The 15,337-nt window shown below is 40.0% G+C and overlaps 1 protein-coding gene across 3 annotated transcripts in view; it reads left to right on the forward strand.

The window, feature by feature from the left end:
* DTWD2 (DTW domain containing 2) overlaps positions 1-15,337 on the forward strand; it is a 266,159-nt gene that overhangs the window by 165,526 nt on the left and 85,296 nt on the right. The window lies entirely within an intron of this gene.

Below are 15,337 nucleotides of genomic sequence, written 5' to 3' on the forward strand. Positions count from 1 at the left end.
TTAGTTGGACAGAAATAAAAAAGTCCTGAGAGTTCCCAGCTTGGGTGGAGTGTGAAGATATGGAAATGGGTAGGGGCTCCTGGGGAGGGTGGTGGGGGAAGGCAGCAGGGAACCCCAGGCATCCTTAACATTTTAAAGACGTGGTAGAGTTTGGTGACTTCTTTATAGGTTTTGGATAGTAGCCCTTTGTCCGATATGTCATTTGCAAATATCTTTTCCCATTCCATCAGTTGCCTTTTAGTTTTGTTGTTTGTTTCCTTTGCAGTGCGGAAGGTTTTTATCTTCATGAGGTCCCAATAGTTCATTTTTTGCTTTTAATTCCCTTGCCTTTGGAGATATGTCAAGTAAGGAATTGCTGCGGCTGAGGTCAGAGAGGTTTTTTCCTGCTTTCTCCTCTAGGGTTTGGATGGTTTCCTGTCTCACATTCAGGCTCTTGCACTGTTGGTGGGAATGCAAATTGGTGCAGCCACTCTGGAAAACAGTGTGGAGGTTCCTCAAAAAATTAAAAATAGATCTACCCTATGACCCAGCAATAGCACTGCTAGGAATTTACCCAAGGGAAACAGGAGTGCTGATGCATAGGGACACTTGTACCCCAATGTTTATGGCAGCACTTTCAACAATAGCTAAATTATGGAAAGAGCCTAATGTTCATCAACTGACGAATGGATAATGAAGATATGGTTTATATATAGAATGGAATACTACTTGGCAATAAGGAAAAATGAAATATGGCCTTTTGTAGCAATGTGGGTGGAACTGGAGAGTGTTATGCTAAGTAAAATAAGTGATACAGAGAAAGACAGATACCATGTGTTTTTGCTCTTAATGTGGATCCTGAGAAACTTAACAGAAGACCATGGGGGAGGGGAAGAAAAAAAAAGTTAGAGAGGGAGGGAGCCAAACCATAAGAGACTCTTAAAGACTGAGAATAAACTGAGGGTTGATGGGGGTGGGTGGGAGGGGAAAGTGGGTGATGGGCATTGAGGAGGGCACCTTTTGGGATGAGCACTGGGTGCTGTATGGAAACCAATTTGACAATAAATTTCATATTAAAAAAAGGAAAATAAATAAAGACATGGTAGAGGAAGAGGAGACTTTAGACTGAGAAGAAGCATGAAGCAGGGGAGCAAGGAGGGAGAAACTTTCAAAAAAGAGAGAGTGGTCAGGACTGCAAAATCTTATAAGGAGGCAGTCTAAAATAAGGTTTTAAAAGGGTCTTTTGCTAGAAAGAAATCCACCCATGCTACGGTAATTGGGGTTTGCTTTAAGGATACTTTATGGGGTTTCAGGTAAATTCAAGAACAAACCCCAAACACAACTGGACAACAAAAGGACTAGCTGCTGGGATTTGGAAAGCCACCAGGAACCAAAGCTGTTCTCTCCACCCCTTTCCTAGGGGCCATCTCTAAGCAGCTGCTTAGTTATCTGTTCCCAGCCAACTCCTTTCTCTGTGGTTTCTTGAATATGGCCACAGTGGCCTCCTCACCAACTGCCACATGTCCTTTGATCTTAGTTCATATTCATGGGAGAGAGAACCTAGTCAAGCTCTTCTTTTTGAGTCTGTACACACATATCGCAAATTTCTGGCCTATCTTACGGGTTGGCTGTCTTTAGATCACATGCCTTCTCTTGGTTAATCCCTGGTGTCTGGGCTGGGGAGTTGCCTGGAGGAGTCTGGTGATAGAGAGAACTTGTAGGTCTACTTGATAAAGCCTGTGGGCCATGGCACATCCTGAAGGGGTGTGGGCTGCTACTTTAAGTCCAAAGGAGAGGCTCGTTCAGCAGGTAAATTTATCAGCATGTCCAGTACAAGATCCATTTGATTTAGCTACTGAACTGTACCTCTAATTTTGGAAAGAATGCTTTCCATAGAATGGTGTCAGGTGGCAATCAGATTGTATTGGAATGAGGAGTGAACAGGAGGTTACAAGCGAGCACAGTATTGACTATATATTTTTGCCGTATATAAGCGAAAGAAATAAAAGATGGAAGCCAAAGGAAGTATATAGACCTGATAAAGGACATTTTTAAAAGATTTAATGTATAAAAGTAATTTTACCTTTTTTTTTTTTTTTCCTGAATGGAATGAAGGAAAGGTTGAAGATACGTATAGAAAGAGGATGATGGATGTAGTGGAAGGATATATGTAAGATGGCAGGAGAGACCACGTATTTTGTGATATGGGAGGAAAAATGTATCAGCGACATAGGCTAGATTATGCTGCAATAACAAAAAACCCCAAAATCTTAGTGGTTCTTTAAAAAGGCTTAATTCTTATTCCTGCTACATGTTCTACTTTAATCTCTCATCATAGTTACCCTGATGGTGTCAAATACTTCTAGTTTCTGTCTGTGCCAGAGGGGAAGCAAGGTCTGGAGGGTTTCCCATTGTCGGTTAAATGCTCTGGCCCCAAAGCAACATGTGTCATTTCCCCTCACCATCCCTGGTGAGAACTAGTTAAGCCATCTCCCAGTACAAAGGGATGAGATACTGTGATCTTAACAAGTGCCAGAAAGGTGGATAGTTGGGGTGCTTGATGAGCAGCCTAATGACTTCAAGAAATAAAGAAAATGATGAGATTGAATGCATGTAGCTCTGTGAGCAGTGCTGAGAAATCAAGGGAGTCCTGTTAGGCAGAAGGCAAGGTGTCCATGTACAGGGAGGGTGAAGGCCTAAAATAGTTGTTGGTGAGTGAGTAATGAGATATGCAGAGAGGCATTGTAGGTTATTCTTAAGAACATGACCGCGGATGGTGACACTAATCTGCTGATTCCGGATTACTTTCTCTGGTAATATTCATGAGCCCAGATATGGATGGGAAATGTGGATGATTGGTTGATCCAGGATGGGGTTTTCTTGGACACGTGCAGCAGAAGGACATGTGTGCAAGGGAGTTGAGAATATTAGTAAGTATGTGGTTGAATGATGGGTCGTGTGATCTAGGCTAATAGGGAATTTCCTGAAAAGAAGAAAGGATAGTTGGATTAGAGACAATGGAGGAAAAGCAGAACAGGCTAAATTAAAAAAAAATATCCCATGGGGCGCCTGGGTGGCGCAGTCGGTTAAGCATCCGACTTCAGCCAGGTCACGATCTCGCAGTCCGTGAGTTCGAGCCCCGCGTCAGGCTCTGGGCTGATGGCTCCGAGCCTGGAGCCTGTTTCCGATTCTGTGTCTCCCTCTCTCTCTGCCCCTCCCCCGTTCATGCTCTGTCTCTCTCTGTCCCAAAAATAAATAAAAACGTTGAAAAAAAAATTAAAAAAAAAAATATCCTTGCCTAAGCATCTAAGAATTATTTAAGATAGCAAGTCAGTTAGAATGCTTTGAGCGGGCATTTAGCAGGCAGCCCTATTTTCATGGCTGTCAGTGATGAGGGCTTTTATTACTCGCTTACTAAAAAGTATGGAGATAGCCCATCTGGAAATAGGCCCAGTGACTCAGTGATATCATCAAGGACCCAGGTCCGTTTCATGTGTCCACATTGCCAGCCTCCGTGTATTTGCATTCCTTCACAGGCTTGTTACTTCATAGTTGCAATGTGGCTGCCACAGTGCTAGGTACCATATCTCCACACAAAAACAGGAATGGAAGACAGAAGATGAGAGATCTTTGTCCTTGCATTTTTCTGTGTATCATGAATAAAATACTCCCTTTATGTCTGTTAGGTCAGAAGGAGGCACATGCCCACCTGTAGACCAGCCACTGGCTGAGAGCAATGGGATTTCCCTGATGGATTTCAGGTGGATCGCTGCTCATTCCATGAGACTTGGGCACGTGGTTGCTTGAACAACATTGGGGTTATCTTATCAAGGAGGATGGGACAAACCCCTACTAGAGAACTAATAGTGAGTGCCACAAATAGGGATCTCCCTTGCTGGTAAACGACAAGACTGCATGTCCAGGGTATAAAACTACTATCACTGCTTATTGAGATTAAAAAAAAAAAAGTATAGATACAAGCTTTGAGCCAGCTAAGAAATTCTCACCAAGGGGAAGACATAGTAATATCATGTAAAATTTGAATTTATTTTATACAAGGTTGATTTAACCCCTCAGGACACCTACTGTTTCTTATGTGAAGCTTGTTCTTTGCAAGAACTTCCGCTGGCTGGCTTGCTCTAAGTCAAAATGGCTACCACAAGCCTAGTAAAAGCCTGCCATCATGGAACTAACAGTTCCAGAATAGTAAATGTTCACTAGTCTAGATTGTTCTTTCAAAAACCTAATGTTTCCTGGCCTTTCATGTAGTGCTTTACAAGTTTTGCGACCTGTAGTGAGGGATAGAAAATTAGTTTGCTCTGTTTTACTTCTTCCCAGTTTGAATAGGAACAGTACCAAATTTACCAATATTGTTCCATTCAACAGACATTCATTTTGCAATTTCAATATGAAAAGCGGTTTTTAGGTGCTCCTTGGTATGTAAAAATGAAAGACTCACAGGGCCTGCTCTCAAGGAGCTCCCATCGTTGCTGCTAATGCTGCTTTAATGACCTGGTGGGTGTAGGTAATTATTTGAGCCCGCCTTTCTCCACTCCCTGAAACGCTTAGTTTTTAAACACCCAACATATTCTTTGGGTGTGCTGCCATATCTTTTTTCATATTTTTTGTCTCAATGCTTGATCTGACTGCAGCTTGTTTGTTGGAAAAGCTGAATGTTTTCTTATCCAAGAACTTGTATCATCTCAATCACTGTAAAATTGTTTGTTTTCCATGGTTCATTCTCTCTTCATGGGATTTCTGGTTGTGAAACTGAATAGTGACTTAAAAGATCACATCCTATACCCTGAGTCTGTAGGTTGCTTCTTTAATGCCCCTGATCTTTGAGTTTATGAATCCTGTCTCCTGGGGTCTGAGAAAAATGAGTGGGACTCTGGGTCTTTACTGTGCAACCCACCAGGATGCCCACCATGTATTCCGCCTCTTGGGAAGGGCTTGAAACCAAGGATCATGCTAACCGTGCACTTGATGAACGATGGACTGAATTTTATTTTATTTTATTTTTTATTTTATTATTATTTTTTTCAATATATGAATTTATTGTCAAATTGGTTTCCATACAACACCCAGTGCTCATCCCAAAAAGTGCCCTCCTCAATACCCATCACCCACCCTCCCCTCCCTCCCACCCCCCATCAACCCTCAGTTTGTTCTCAGTTTTTAACAGTCTCTTATGCTTTGGCTCTCTCCCACTCTAACCTCTTTTTTTTTTTCCTTCCCCTCCCCCATGGGTTTCTGTTACGTTTCTCAGGATCCACATAAGAGTGAAACCATATGGTATCTGTCTTTCTCTGTATGGCTTATTTCACTTAGCATCACACTCTCCAGTTCCATCCGCGTTGCTACAAAGGGCCATATTTCATTCTTTCTCATTGCCACGTAGTACTCCATTGTGTATATAAACCACAATTTCTTTATCCATTCATCAGTTGATGGAAAAGGCTCTTTATCATTTATCATTTAGGCTCTTTCCATAATTTGGCTATTGTTGAGAGTGCTGCCATAAACATTGGGGTACAAGTGCCCCCATGCATCAGTACTCCTGTATCCCTTGGGTAAATTCCTAGCAGTGCTATTGCTGGGTCATAGGGTAGGTCTATTTTTAATTTTTTTTTTTTTTTTTTTTTTTTTTTTTTTTTTTTTTTTTTTTTTTAACATTTTTTATTTATTTTTGGGACAGAGAGAGACAGAGCATGAACGGGGGAGGGGCAGAGAGAGAGGGAGACACAGAATCGGAAACAGGCTCCAGGCTCCGAGCCATCAGCCCAGAGCCTGACGCGGGGCTCGAACTCACGGACCGCGAGATCGTGACCTGGCTGAAGTCGGACGCTTAACCGACTGCGCCACCCAGGCGCCCCTATTTTTAATTTTTTGAGGAACCTCCACACTGTTTTCCAGAGTGGCTGCACCAATTTGCATTCCCACCAACAGTGCAAGAGGGTTCCCATTTCTCCACATCCTCTCCAGCATCTATAGTCTCCTGATTTGTTCATTTTGGCCACTCTGACTGGTGTGAGGTGATATCTGAGTGTGGTTTTGATTTGTATTTCCCTGATGAGGAGCGACGTTGAACATCTTTTCATGTGCCTGTTGGCCATCCAGATGTCTTCTTTAGAGAAGTGTCTATTCATGTTTTCTGCCCATTTCTTCACTGGGTTATTTGTTTTTTGGGTGTGGAGTTTGGTGAGGTCTTTATAGATTTTGGATACTAGCCCTTTGGACTAAATTTTAAAAACAGATGCTATATTTGAAAAACTAATTCTAAAAGAAAAAAAAAGAAAGAAAAATGAATTCTAGCTAATTACATATAGGGTTTCTGAAGGCTGCATATATGGATATAGGATCTTCCTCTGGGCACCTACAGCACTAGGTACATTGCTTTTTCATTGCTTTCTAGTTGTTCAGTTTTCTATGTCTTCCCCAAATATTAAATTATGACAGTAGCTGCTGTTTTCCTTGACTGTGAGGTGGACACATTTGCCATTATGTCTTTTATGCTGTGTTCTGAGAGCCTCACATGCCATGTTTCAGCATTATTATTTGTTCACAATTAGCCTTTTGCTCATGGAGTGAATTTGTGATTCACTGCCCCAACTCATACTTTCCTCACCCCAATTTCTAGGCCAAATCCAAGGATAATTTGCTACCTTGGCATAATTTAATGAATTATGTAGTGAACTAATGAGGTTACTCCATTCTTTCCTGGATCACTAGGGTCCACAATTCCATCATGGAAGAACTATTCCATCTTTCAGTTTGGGCTGCTGTAACAAATTACTGTAGACTGGGTGGCTTATGAACAATAGAAATATATTTCTCATAGTTCGGGAGGCTAGAAGTCTAACATCAAGGCACTGGCAGATATGGTATCTGGTGAGAACCAACTTCCTGGTTCAAGGATGGCTGTCTTCCTGCTCACATGGCAGAAAGACATAGCTCTGGACTCTTCATCTCCTTATAAAGGGCTTCACTGTCATGGCTTCATCACTTCCTCATGGACCCACTTCCTAAAACCATCACATTGGGAGTTAGACTTCAAATACAAGTTTTGAAGGGGTATAACTAGTCCATACAACCCCACTGGATTAAGGCATTGCCTTCTGTTATTACTACTTCTGCAACATTCCCGGAGGCTAACCCATTTGCCTAAGACAGATTATACTGGTTCATTGTGCTTGCTTCCACTGGCCATGGTGATCTATAGTCTAACCGACCCATGGCTCCATGGGCCAGAGTTGTGGGTTATTGCTGTGCTGGTTCTGGCCCTTGGCCAATTTGTTGTGCATAGTCAGACCATTGACTGTCAACATAAAGCTCAGCGAGTAAGGGAGAAAAGCTTTGCTGTTCATAAGGCATATGAAGCCACCTTCTCCACTCCCTCTATCCACCCCTCCCATAAGTGTTTAGTCGACTCTGCCTCCAAACCTCCCTCCTAGATCAACTATCTTTCTGAGAAAATGATGTTTCAGAATTTTAGCACATTTAAGTCTAAATGATATGGTTTGAAGGTAAACATATGTGAAAGTTTGCTCTACCTTGTGCAACAGCTGTTTATGTGAAAAATTATTTGTCAGTTGAAGTTTTGGAAATGTAAGTGTGTTTTAAAGGCTCCAAGGGAAATTTTTACTTAAAGGAATCTAGGAGTGAGGCTCCTAGAAAGTAAAGACTCCATTTTTCTGGGATACAAATAATCACAAACTGTTCTGTGAATTTGGAGTTTAGAGGGTTTCTCTCTCTGTCTCTGGATTTTCATTTTTATGGGTGATATTCTGTGTGCACAAACTGAGATTGTGTTCTTACCACACCATTGGGGGTTATGTTCAAATCATGAAGCAATAGTTCACAGTACAAACCTGAGTTAATGCTCAGACTTAATTAATGAATCCATCAAACTCTATTTCTGTCTCTGTCTCTCACACATGCTAAAACACACACACACACACACACACACACACACACACACACACACACACACACATTTGTGGCATAAATATAGCTATAAATTATACTGCATTTGAAGTGTGGAAGGAAGAGAGGGACTGTTTAATTAATTCTGACTACAGAAGGAGGCGGAGAAACTTGAGGAATTTTGAAGAGTGAAAGTCATAATTGACAAAATGATTTGCAGATCTTGATAGGAATTTTCTCTGGGGACTGTTTTGTCTCTCAGTTATAGCTAGTTTGAAATTTTTTTAGACGGAATGTGAATTTCTTTTTTAAACCATAATGACTCCGGATTCTCTTAGCACAGTTGGTACTATCACTTTGTGCTTATGTTTCATCTACCCAGGGGAATTTATCAAGGAGTCAAAACCTATTTTTTTTTAACAGGTCTTTTTGCTAGACTACAGTGATGTTTCTATTAAAAACAAAACATATATGGGCAAGTACATTTAATCTCTGTGTATTCTGAAGTTGCCTTTTCTTTTTGATATTCACTTTGTTGTATTTAATAACCTAATTGCTCAGCCTATTAAAGAAACTGGAAAAGGAGGATGGTTTTATATTCCAGGTCTTTAGACATCTTGCTGTATTTTTCTGCTTCCAGATAGCCAAAGGGATCTTGGCTTAGTAAGAAGATCTTGACAGATGACTGTTGTCCATCTAAAGGAAATCAGTAGCATGTTGTGGCTAAGCACAACTTCTCCTGACATAGAATTTGATTTGTCTCTTTTAAGCAGAATGCAGAGGCATAGAACAATGCAAACAATACCTAAGCAGAGGGTATCAGTTTTATGTCTCCTGCAAAGAACACAATTGCTGCAGCATGGGGAGGATTCTCTCCATAGTTGCTTTGTATCATCTTAGCCACCTGGCTTTGAATTCTTCATAGGACATAAAACCCAGAAACTAATGAGAGTATTCAGATTTGTGCTGTATTCCACTTGTGGCAACCCAGAGCTTCTGATAGATGTGAGAACAATCAAACTTCTCATGGGAAATCCCAGCGTTTATGGATTTTGCTAAGCACAGCTATAAATAATATTAATTAATGTGATGGTGGTCACAGAGGCAGATCACTTCTGAAGTTCTCATTTTCTTTTTTTTTTTGATTATTTAATTTTATTTTAATTCCAGTTTGGTTAACACACAGTGTTATACTAGTTTCAAGTGTACAATATGGCTATTCAACAATTCTCTACAACACCCAGTGTTCATCATGACAAGTAAACACCTTAATTCCTATCACCTATTTCACCCATCTTCCCATCTACCCACCCTCTGGTAACCATCACTTTGTTCTCTAGAGTTAAGAATATATTACTTGATTTCTCTCTCTTCCTTTGTTTTGTTTCTTAAATTCAACAAATAAGTGAATTCATATGGGATTTGTCTTTCTCTGACTTATTTCACTTAGCATTATACTCTTTATTTCATCCATGCCATTGCAAATGGTGAGATTTTATTCTTTTTTTATGACTAAATAATATTCCCTGGTGTGTGTGTGTGTGTGTGTGTGTGTGTGTGTGTGTGTATATATATATATATATATATATATATATATGTACATTACATATTCTTTATCTGTTTATCAGTTGATGGACATTTGGGTTGCTTCCATAATTTGGCTATTGTAAATAATGATGTTATAAAGATAGGGGTGTAATAAAAGGATGTAAAATGTGATACAACTATTTGAAATGTTAAGGGAAGGGGAGTAAAATATGACTTCAAAATTAAGTGAATATCAGCTGAAAATAGACTGCTGTATGCAGAAGATGTTATATATAAACTGCATGGTAACCACAAATTAAAAAACAGTAACAGATGAGCAAAAAATAAAGAATAAGGAAGCCAAGTATATCAAGGAAGCCATGTATATCAAGAAAGCCAGCAATCCATGAAAGAGAAATAGAAAAAAGGATCAAAGAAAAACTATAAAAACACCCACAAAACAAAAAAAATCAATAATTACTTTGAATGTAAATGGACTAAATGCTCCAGTCAAAATACATAAGGTGTCAGAATGGATAAAAAAACAAGACCCATCTATATGCTGCCTGCAAAAGACTCATTAAAGACCTAAAGACACCAGCAGATTGAAGTGAGGGGGTGGAGGAATATTTGTCATGCAAATGGATGTCAAAAGAAAGCTGGAATACCAATACTTATGTCGGACAATTTGGACTTTAAAACAAAGTCTGTAAAAAGAGACAAAGATGGACACTATATAATAATAAAGGAGACAATCCAACAAGAAGGTATAACAATTCTAAATATATATGTACCCAACATGAAATCGCCCAAATACATATCATGGTTAATAACAAACATAAAGGAACTAATTGATAGTAATACAATAATAGTAGGGGACTTTAACACTTCACTTACATCGACGGGCAGATCATCCAAACAGAAAATCAACAAGGAAACAGTGGCTTTGAATAACACACTGGACCAGATGGATTTAACAGATATATTCAGAATGTTCCACCCTAAAATAGCAGCATACACATTCTTTTTAAGTACATATGGAACATTCTAGATCACATATTAACACAAAACAAGCCTCAACAAATTAAAAAAGATTGAAGTCATACTATGCATCTTTTCTGACTGTAACGCTATGAAACTAGAAATCAGCCACAAGAAAAAAATCTGGATAGCACATAAATACATACAAGGTAAATCTGCCATTAACCAATGAATGGGTCAATCAAGAAATCAAAGAAATCAGAAAGAACATGGAAGCAAACAAAAAAAAGCAGTTTATATGAGGGAAGTTTATAGCAATATAGGCTTACATCAAGAATCCAGAAAAATCTCTGATAAACAACCTAACCTTACACCTAAAGGAGCTAGAAAAAGGACAACAAACAAAACACAAAGCCAGCAGAATGAAATATAAAGATTAGAGCATATATAAATGATACAGAAACTAAAACACACACACACACACACACACACACACACACACACACACACGAACAGATCAATGAAACTAGGAGGTGTTTCTCTAAAATTCTCATTTTCTTCAGTAACCATAGAGTAAGGGAATTATTTTACATCATTCTTTAACAAGATATTAGTCTAATCCCAGTGAAACTACAAATATGATAATGGAATATTACAAACCAATGGGAAAGCAATAGATTAGTTCACAGTGTTGGGGAAATCAGTTAAAATTAGTCTCCTCTTCCACCTCATATATCAAAATAAATCCCAGGAAGGTTAAAGAGTTTACTGTAAAATATGAACATAGAAAACAAACAGAAGGACATACAGGTGATTATCTTCTTCCATTTGGGCTGCTATGGCAAACTGGGTGGCTTAAACAAACAACAGACAATTGTTTCTTACTGTTCTGGAGGCTGGAAGTCCAAGATCACAGCACTGGCAGGTTTGTTTTCTGGTGAGCCTGCTTCCTGGTTTATAGGTGGCTATCGTTTTACTGTGCCCTCACATCCAGAGAAAAAAAGGGGCCTCTCTGAGGTCTCTTTTTATGATAGCACCTAATCTTGTTCCTGTGAACTCCACCTTTATGACAAAATTGCCTCTCCATGAACCCATCTCCTAATAGTATTATATTGGAGGTTCGGGTTTTAATATATGAATTTTGGGTTGACATAAACATTCAGTCCATTGCATGATTAAACTAAAGGATCAGATTTCAAAGCATGAAAACCCGTAGAAGAAATAATGGAAGAAAAATTGCTTTGTTTGACATTAACATTTGACTTGCTTTGGAACCATGGGAAGATGGCCTCTAACAAGTGTGAAGTCTACTTAATTTCTGAGCTGTGGATGAGCTTCTGTGTTGAAACTTTCAAGGGTATGATTCTCAGAGCCATGGCTGGTGGACTTAATAAAGGTAATGTGCGTGCCCTGGACTATGAGCTGGGAAAAAAGTCATGAAGTAGCCTTATAACTTTGTTGTAAGTCTACGACTTTTTGAAATTGTATGGGAGTAGCACAAATTGTGCTCACTTCAATATTCTTTTTTTAAATTTTTTTTTCAAAGTTTTTTTATTTATTTTTGGGACAGAGAGAGACAGAGCATGAACGGGGGAGGGGCAGAGAGAGAGGGAGACACAGAATCGGAAACAGGCTCCAGGCTCGGAGCCATCAGCCCAGAGCCTGACGCGGGGCTCGAACTCACGGACCGCGAGATCGTGACCTGGCTGAAGTCGGACGCTTAACCGACTGCGCCACCCAGGCGCCCCTATCTCACTTCAATATTCTTAATGTGTTCCTTCCACTTCTCTCCTACTTTCCCTATTAGAATAACGTGTCACAATTCAGTATCTGTGAAAGTACAACAGTGAAGAGTGAAAGTGGAGAGAGGAGAAGAGAAAGCATAAGAGGAGAGGAAAGAAGAGGAGGAAGGAATGAGGAGCAGGAAAATGGGGAGGCAGCTCCTCAAAATGAGGTTGGGAAAACAGACTCAAGGATAAACGAGCAGGAGAGATGGAGAGTATGTGGAGTACATGGGGGTAGAATTAGAATCTTCATTTCAGTCTTTGACATGACCTTGTGGTCCCACAGCTAGGAGCTAGATTCCTCACCTACCTAATACCTCTGTGTGGGACCCTGTGACCCTTGGTTCTGTTCTTTGTTGCCAGTGTGTTGCAGGTGTGTCCTCCCCTCTTGGCATTCTTGGTTGGCACCCCTTTATTCATCTTTCAGGACTTGGGCCTCTTCTGCATTAAGGCCTGAGTTTCCGCTGGACATTCCTCCTTGGCTAAGTTGGAGAACTTTTCTTCTGTACAGACCCCAGACACTGTCCAGCTCTGATCTGTGTCAGCTGGTCTTCCCAAGGACACCGATATTCCTGATGTCATACATTTCCCCATTTCCCTCAATTTGCAGTCTGTTGCTGGTGTAGCTTGCACTTTGCTCTGGTATTGGCCTCTTAGAGGGATTCTCTGATGCCTTAACAGATTTTGTGGAGCAGAAGCCTTCTTTACCTCCAGGTTGACCGAGGGTCTTGGTTTGTGTGGTCACAAGTCAAGCATTTGGTTTTTTCTTTACAGCTTGGTTCAGATTGCCATCCTACTTCTTCCTATTACAGCTCTGTCTACAGGGCTGTAAATCAGCCTCCTGAAGAGTTGGAAACTACTTGGCTCTATTCCTGAGAACCTAATTTGCCCTCTAGATACGTTATCCTACCGCCCTAAGTGACTGCAACCCTGGGCAATGGCAGATGGTAGTTAGGGAATTGGGTGGCTTCTAGGTGACTGATGTCCATCAGGGCCAACTTACCTATGCTAGAGATGGAGGGAGCTGGTGAAGAACAAGGTGTTATCTATCCAGATAGCTAATATATATAATTAGCTGGTAATTAGCACTGTTGATTTGGTTTGAAAGATTTTTACAATGTCACAGGTTGTTTTAGCTAATTAATATTCTTCGACTTTGGCTACGGTATCTGGTGTGAACTAGCTGTGCTTGAGAAGGTCATGGTCATACGGTGCAGTGGTGTAGAAGCACTTGCTCTTGGGTAGAATTGATGAGACTCTAAATAGAATTTCAAGACCCAGTTTCAGTGTCAGTCTTGAAAATTGCCTTTTTGCAAAATGCCTTTGCCAGTTGGGCACACTTACATTTCCAACTGCTTTCCATTATGGGCATGTGCTTTGTATTGTCTTCATTCTTCAAAAGACAAAAACTACCTGCCTAGTATTTTCAAACTGGCTGAGAAGCTGAGGTGAAGTTAGATCAAGGGACATTTCCCTTGAACAGAAGGCTGGACAATTGTCCTTGAAGATTGCCAGCTGAGTGTGCAAAAACCTAGGCTGGCCAGGGAGGGCAGTTGTTTCCTTCTCCAGGATTGTATAACTGGCCCACGTAGAGTAACTCAGAGGTTCTATCTACTTCTTTCTGGCCCTCTCCATGCATTTTGATTTTGCTTCCTTTTGCTGTTTGCCTCCCCCCTCCCCTCTCCCCCACTTTCTAACATCCTGTGTTCTCTTGTGAATGCCTCTCTCTCTCGTGGTAGGCTTTTTGATTTCTTAAGTGTGACTTGTGAAACTTCAAGACCATGGGTCTTTAGTTATGACTTTGCTTTGATCTTGGGCCAATGCTTTTCTTCTGAAAGGATCTTCTGGTATAAATACATTAAAACTGGGAAGGGATCCTCCCCACTTTGATATGGTGAAGACAAAGGACTGCTCCTTCCAGAAACCAAGATTCCCAAGGAACCCTGATTCGCCTCCTGTTCTGAAGATTGCTGTGGCTCTTGAACCACAGTGGCTCAAGTACCCACCTCTCTGTATTTAGCAGAGTCTAGGCATGTCAGAAGGATGAGCTGCATTGGGTAAATCACATAAAAGACAAAAGTCTGGAGGCCAGGAAGGGATCAATGAATAGAAATTCAGGATATAATTATGGCTCTTGTTTTTGTGAGAGGAAAAAAATAGGACAGTGTTGGCTGGAAAATTAAAAGCTCTCATACTTGGAAAAGTTCTCCAAGGTAGGCAACTGATAATGATAGCACCCCCATATTTAATTCACTTGAAAATGAAATCTGTATAATAGTCACCCTCAGAGTCTGGGGTGTTTGAAATTACTTGTGGGGCTCATATTCTAAAATGTACCAGTTGATATCTCTAATTTCTTTAAAGATTTGGTTTGCTAATAATTTGTTTTTTAAGCCATCAGCAAACACACGTGTGAAAAGACAGTATTTTAAAGAAGGTAAACATATATTGAGTGACTAAATATGATACAGGTGCAAAGTTCCATATTGTGACATTAGTTGGTATTACTGTTGTGGGGCACAAGTAAACTAGTTTTCAAAGTGTGGAGTTAAAACTGGTCTGAAGTGTGGAGAATTTTGTCTGCTGTTTGATTTGTATGAGTAGATTATAAATTCCTATCAGAAAACAGAAAGAATGCTGGAAATACGAAGTTAAAACTGAAGCACAAATTATGCTAAATTTGAGGTACAGGTTATGTGGATGCTAAATAGGATGAAGGAGATGTTCAGAGACCCAGACATGGCCATGAATGACTGACTGTTATGTTGCTCCTTAAAGTAAACATGAGATGATCAGAAAAATCTCACAATTTTTTTTTTCTGAAGTTGTGTCTGTAGTTTCCCATTATACTTTAAAGTATAGAAATATTATTGACTCCTGAAACACATTCTTTTTGGCAATGTGCATCTCTGAGGCATGCTTACATGTATTTATCATATTAAATTCATGTTTAAATTGTTTTTGCATCTCAGAGATATATTTCAATTATCCATCACACCCCCATTTCCCTCATGTTGCTCAAATGTCAAATTTGATTCCACAGTTGTAAATTTCTATGTAGTAACTTACAAGCAAATATAAACATACCTTGGAGATAGAGTGTATTATCAAAACTCATTAATTTGTGGGGTGCCTGGGTG

This window comes from Neofelis nebulosa, chromosome 1, assembly GCF_028018385.1.
Source record: "Neofelis nebulosa isolate mNeoNeb1 chromosome 1, mNeoNeb1.pri, whole genome shotgun sequence".
NCBI lineage: Eukaryota > Metazoa > Chordata > Mammalia > Carnivora > Felidae > Neofelis > Neofelis nebulosa.